Source organism: Canis lupus, chromosome 13 (genome assembly GCF_003254725.2).
Source record: "Canis lupus dingo isolate Sandy chromosome 13, ASM325472v2, whole genome shotgun sequence".
Taxonomy (NCBI): domain Eukaryota; kingdom Metazoa; phylum Chordata; class Mammalia; order Carnivora; family Canidae; genus Canis; species Canis lupus.
The window spans coordinates 37,455,513-37,461,512 of record NC_064255.1 but is presented as its reverse complement, the minus strand read 5'-3'; positions in this window follow the sequence as shown (position 1 = coordinate 37,461,512).

Genomic DNA, 6,000 nt, shown 5'->3' with positions numbered 1-6,000 from the left:
CTCCAGGACCCCAGGCTGAGTGGACCCACCCCTACCCTGCTGGCTGCTGTGGGGGGGCCCTGTGCTGCTGAGTGAGGGGGGGGGGCGCTCGTGCCAGGGCCTGGGGGCCGGGGACTCCCAGAGGGGTGGCTTCCTACCAGGGCCTGGACGAGATGTTGGCAGCGTCTGCTGCGGGGAGCACTTTGAGTGGGTGTGGCCTGAGGGGAGCAGGCCAGGTGGGTGCTACGGGCAGCTGGGGTCAGGCTGGTCTCGGGCCTCATCCCGTGCCTCCTGAGCAGCATCGGGGGCCCCTGGCTGTGATGAGGACGTCTCGACAAGGCTCCTGTAAGGAGAGCCCGGGGACAGATTAGCCACTTACTTGAGTGCCGGGGGTCGGGTCACAGGGTGACACGCTTGGACGCACGTGGCTGGTGTGCGGCCAGGAGCTGCAGAAGAGGGCACCTGGGAGGGCCTCTGGAGTGAGGCCTTCTTTCAAAAACCACTTGCGAGGGCCGCCTAGGGGGCTCAGCGGTTGAGCATCTGCCTTTGGCTCAGGCTGTGACCCCGGGGTCCCGGGGTCCCGGGGTCCCGGGATCGAGTCCCGCATTGGGCTCCCCGCAGGGAGCCTGCTTCTCCCTGTGCCTGTGTCTCTGCCTCTCTCTCTCTCTGTGTCTCTCATGAATAAAATAAAATCTTAAAAAAAAAAAAAAAACATGGGGATCCCTGGGTGGCTCAGCGGTTTGGCGCCTGCCTTTGGCCCAGGGCGCGATCCTGGAGTCCCGGGATCGAATCCCGCATCGGGTTCCTGGGCTAGAGCCTGCTTCTCCCTCCTCCTCTGCCTCTCTCTCTCTCTCTCTATGTCTATTATAAATAAATAAATATTTAAAAAAAAACATTTGCACCAATACATTTTTATTAAAACAAATAGAATTTAATTTTAACCCACATTTACTCTGTTTTCTCAAAGCAATGAAATTCAGCTCAATAGGTTTCCCCAATCCAATCCATTTGACCACAGTGGAATATATTTATCACACGTAACACGGTTTGGGGAGGGTGGCAGCGAGCAGGGGTCTCAAAGCTTAGAGGGGCTGCAGGAGGCAGTGCGGGGAGCCAAGGCTGCAGCCAGGTCTCCTGGCTGTAGGTTCCGACCCTGCCAGATGCAGTGGTTCCGTGGGGCCTGGATCCACAGGGTGGCTGGGTGGGTCCCCAGAGCCTCCCACAGCAGTGCCCGGCCTCGCCTGCAGCTGGAAGGTACAGGACTTTGAAACACCCCAGGGCAGCCCGGTGGCGCAGCAGTTTAGCGCCACCTGCAGCCCGGGACGTGATCCTGGAGACCTGGGATCGAGTCCCGCGTCCAGCTCCCCGCAGGGAAACTGCTTCTCCCTCTGCCTGTGTCTCTGCCTCTCTCTCGCTCTCTCTGAATGAATAAATAAATAAATCTTTAAAAAAAAAAAACACCCCAGAGATCCTGCTCCCCACTCTGCTGGGGACACCGGGCTTCAGGCCTGGCACGCAGGCCAGTCCTCGGGGTAGGGGTGGTCTTGCTGGGGTGGGCATCCGTGGGTGTTCCCAAGCAGGGGTGCCTCGTGTGGTGGAGCAGGCCAGCTGCGAGGGATCTGCCCCAAGTGTGCCCTTGGGGGTGTGGAGAGGGAGGTTCAGAGGCCGGGCTGAGCACATGGTGAGAGCGCGAGGGACGGGAGGGTGGAGGGCCAGGGGCCAAGAAGGAGGGCTTCCAGGGGATGGGCATCTGGAGTGACCTCACAGGTGACCACAGACAGGGCAGAGCAGCTGGAGGCCAGCCTCCCGTGGAGGGAGAGCGCAGAACCCTGGCTGGGTGACACCGCGCAGTGTCCCCCACCCCCCAGCCCTGTCCCATGGTTTCCGACCTCACCTTCGCCTGCCTCACCTTCCCTCCCTGTGGAGGGAACCGGAGCTTCAGGGTTGGGTTTCAGGCCGCTCTGCTGGCCATGAGTAATGCAGCTGGCCGAGATTGGAAGGTGACCTCAGCCCGGGGGTGGGGGACACCCCCAGAGCCTCCTGCCTGCCCCAGCCTCCCCGCTGCTAACCCAGACACTGGGGTTCCCAGCCCCAGCCTTGCCTGAGGATCCAACCAGTTGCCCACTTCTGCCCTGGCCTCCCTCCGCCACCAGCCAGGTGCCCCGGAGGCGTGTGGCCGACAGCAGGGGGCAGGACCAGGCAGCTGGGGGCGGTGGGGCCCCACTTTGCATGGAGAGGTTGGGGCCTCTCCAGTGGGCCCACAGCTGGTCCTCCAGACAGCCAGGAGGATCTGGGCCCACTTCCGCTGAGGCCACGTGTTGGGGCTAGAAGATCCTAAAAGCTTGGGGGTGGGGGGCAGGCCCCATTCTAGAAGACAATGAGAAAGGGAGGCCCCAGGAGGCAGCGGAGGGGCCTGAAGGGCGGATCTGCCACCAGAATGCGGGGAAATGACACTTTAGGGCATGAAAATCTCCCCAAAGATCCACCTTCCATGTGTCTTTTCTGAGCAAGTTGGAAGACAGGAAAGGTGACAGCCTGGAAGGAGAAGGACAAGGCTTGCAGGGAGGATAGAGGATAGAGGTCACCCTGTGAGAGGGGCCAGTTGCACACAGCAGGGCTTGGGAAGACCTGGGGCGGGGGCGCAGACACCAAGTGTGGCGTGGCCAGGACACGCGTGAGCCTCAGGAGGGGCTGGGGCAAGGGAGGGGCGGCTCCGGAAGGCACCGCGAAGCCTAGGGTGACGCTGGGGACCCTCTGTGCAGTCCCAGTGACTCAGCCAACCGGAGGCGGTGCTTGACCACGGATGGCAGAGAGGGGGGATGGGACGGGGAGCCAGCGTGAGGGGCTAAGGCCCCGCTCCGGGGAGAAGGCGGAGGGGCTGGGGAGGGGCTGCGGCTGGGAAATCAAGAAAGAGCCACACCCACAGATTATTCAGAAATATGGAGAAAACAGCCCACGCCAGGCGCGGGGAGGGGGGGACGCCGAGCAGCAGGGGCGCGAGCCTGGGCACTGGGCACACAGACGCCCCCCACTCCAAGGCTTTGCAGTTTCTCGCTCTTTGCATAAGACCTAGGAATCGTGCTCCCTGGGACTCCCCAGCTTGCGTCCACACAGCCCCTGCACGCAGTGTTTAGAGCAGCTCTGTTCACGATCGCCCGGAAGCAGCCAAACGCCCGTGGGCAGGTGGACAGATGAACCGCGGGCCGACCCAAAGCGCTCAGAGGACAGGAGCTCGCGCGGGGACCACGTGGGGAGGCTCGGCTCGTGTCAGGGGGTCACAGAAGCCCGCCTGTGTGACTCCGGGTCCGCGACGTTCTGGGGATGGCGACACTGTGGAGGCAGATGAGGGGTCGAGGGGCTGGGGGAAGGCAGTCAGCACGGAGGGTCCAGGGCCTTGAAACCATCTGTGTGACCCCCCAGTGCCAGGACACGTGCAGACCCACAGAGGCCCGGCCCCCGGGGGAGCCCTCGGGAGCGGGGCGCTTCCCTGAGCGCCAGCACTACCCACCTGAGCTTCCAGTCCTACCCCAGGGCACCTGGAAGCAGCTTTCTCCTCACTTGCGTAGCAAGGGCTGCTCCAGAACGCCTGACTCCCGAGCAGGGGGCTCTGGGGGCTGCGCTCTGCTTACCCCAAACCCACCCACCTGACACCCATCCCTTCTGATCCCCAAGTCACAGGAGGGGAAACCGCCAGGGGAGGCCTGGGGGTGGACTGGCCTCGCCGCTCCCCCCCGACCCCCCCCCACTCCCCCCGCTCATTCGTGTCTGCGGGATGGTCTAACTTGGGTGCAGGGCCTCATTCAGCAAGGCCGCCCGGCCACTGGACGCCCCGCCCACAGATGAGCCCACGGATGAGCCCACAAGGGGCCCTGCCCCCAGCTCTGGTGGCCTCTCAGTGGGTCGGCCTGGGAAGGCCCAGGGATGCCTCGGCCCACAGGTAGAGCCCAGGGGGGACTCGTCCAGCCGAAGCAGCACCCCATCAGCACCCTCACCCCACCTTGGGCTGCCTCCTTGTCTTGGACGTGCTCAGACGGCCGCCCTTCCTCCCCCAGCCACCGGGCCCCCGGTCGCCCCCCCTTCATACACCCTGGATCCTCCCTTGCCTTCCCGCCGTGGCCCTGCCCCTCACCCCTGCCGGGCCCCCCTTGCACACCCCCGGCGATGGCGATCACAGAGCTGCGCCCAGGGCCCACTGAGCGCCCCCCTGGTGCCCCCCTCCTGCCCAGAAGGTCCCACTCTGTGTGTAGCCCTGGGAGGGTCTTCGAAGATGGAGGGAGGGAGGAAACCACCCTGACCCCCTGGGGCTCCAACGAGGCCCCTCCGTCCGCCCCCTGTGGGCCGGCCTGGTGGCTCAGGGGTCCCGGAGGCCAGTGCTCATGCCACCCCGTCTCGGCAGTACCTGGTCGGGTCCTCACTCAGGCTGACACGGGCCTCTCCTCCAGCTGTCCACACGGCCCAGTGTCGTGTCGGAGGTGGGCAGCCTGGTCTCGGGCTTTCCCGGGGCCCTGCCCGGAGGTGGGGGTGGGGCACCCTGTCTGCAGGGCCCTGAGGCCCTCCTCACCCCCCTCCCCTGGCACAGAGCTGCCCTGGTCCCTGGGGTCCCTGGGGAGGCAGGCTGCCCACCCCCCAGCACTGAGTGGCTGCCCAGCCAGCCTGTGGTCCCACATCTCCCAGGGCCCCCATCTCCCTGCACCTCTGGCCTCCTCTGCCCGAGTCAGACCCCTGGCCTGGGGGCAAAGCCTCCCCGGCCGTGAGGAAGGGTGCGGCTGCTTCCAGGGGCCACAGTGATGGTGGGGTGCAGCGCTGAAACCCAGCCCCTCCTGGGGGAGCCCGGCCCCAACAGAGGGGCAGGCCCAAGGTCAGTGGCCTTCCTGTGGACAGCATCCCCCTACCTCAGGGCCGCTGGGGTCGGAGGGAGGGATTCGGCTCCACAAGGACCATCTTGTGAGACAGTACATTTGGCCACTGCCCCGGCAAGCAGACATCGCTACATGAACGGCTAATATGAACATTGTCCTTCTCCAATTAATCCGGGCCGCGGGGGGCGGGGGGCACAGGGCGGGAGGGAGGTTGAAACCGGAGGAGGAAGCAGGACAGGCCTGCATCGCAGCAGGACAGCCAGCCGGGCTGCCTCTCCTGGGCTCCCAGCAGGTGCTGGCAGGTGCTGCCCCGGTTCCGGTTCCGAGGGCAGCCAGATTGCACAAGTAAAAACCCAGGAGGCAGTTAGATTCTAGACATCTAGGTTTCAGATCAACAACGAAACGTCCTCATTATAAATATTTCCCATGCTCGGGGTGGGGGTGGGGGGGGTGGGCGGTACCTATGCTAAGGATTACTCACAGCCCCAAGAAGCTCATGCCCTGCCTGGCGTGCACTTTCTCTGGCCACCCAGCACCGAGGAGTCTTGTGACTGTAGGGCCTGAGAGGCTCCAGCACCCCTCCCCCCCGGAGTGCTGGGAGCAGGGCCAGGCCGTGGGCTCCCCATTGACGTGACTGTGGGGAGCACCGTGGTGACTCGACTCCCCTAAATAGCCCTCACTCGTGTGGCTCCGCTTCCCCACCCACAGGGAGGAGAGGGCACCCCAGGGACCACTTCCCAGGGTGCTGGACATCAGCCACCTTGGTGGTGAGTGTGCCCCTCTTCGGTGGGGCCTCGAGCGTCTCAAGGGCTTAGCACCCACCTCCCTTGCCTCTCCGGCCTGGAGTTCCTAGTCTGAGTCTGGGCACCACCCAGCAAGAGCCCTATAAATAAATAAACTCTGTTGTATAAATAAACCACAGCCTGCTGGGCAGTCCTGACCCGGGGCAGCTGCTGCGCCTGGCTAGGCCGGCTCTTGTGCCCACGGCTTGCCCGTGGCCTCCGGGAAGAGTGCGGGAGCTGCCAGCCCCTTCTGGCCCGCACCCCACAGCCAGCGGCAGCTGAGCCCAGTGAGGTTGGTGGCTGGACCCTGTCCCGGGCACCCTGGGGCCTGGCCGGCCTCCCAGGCTCCCTCCAGGCCGGCAATGGGCATACAGGCCCAG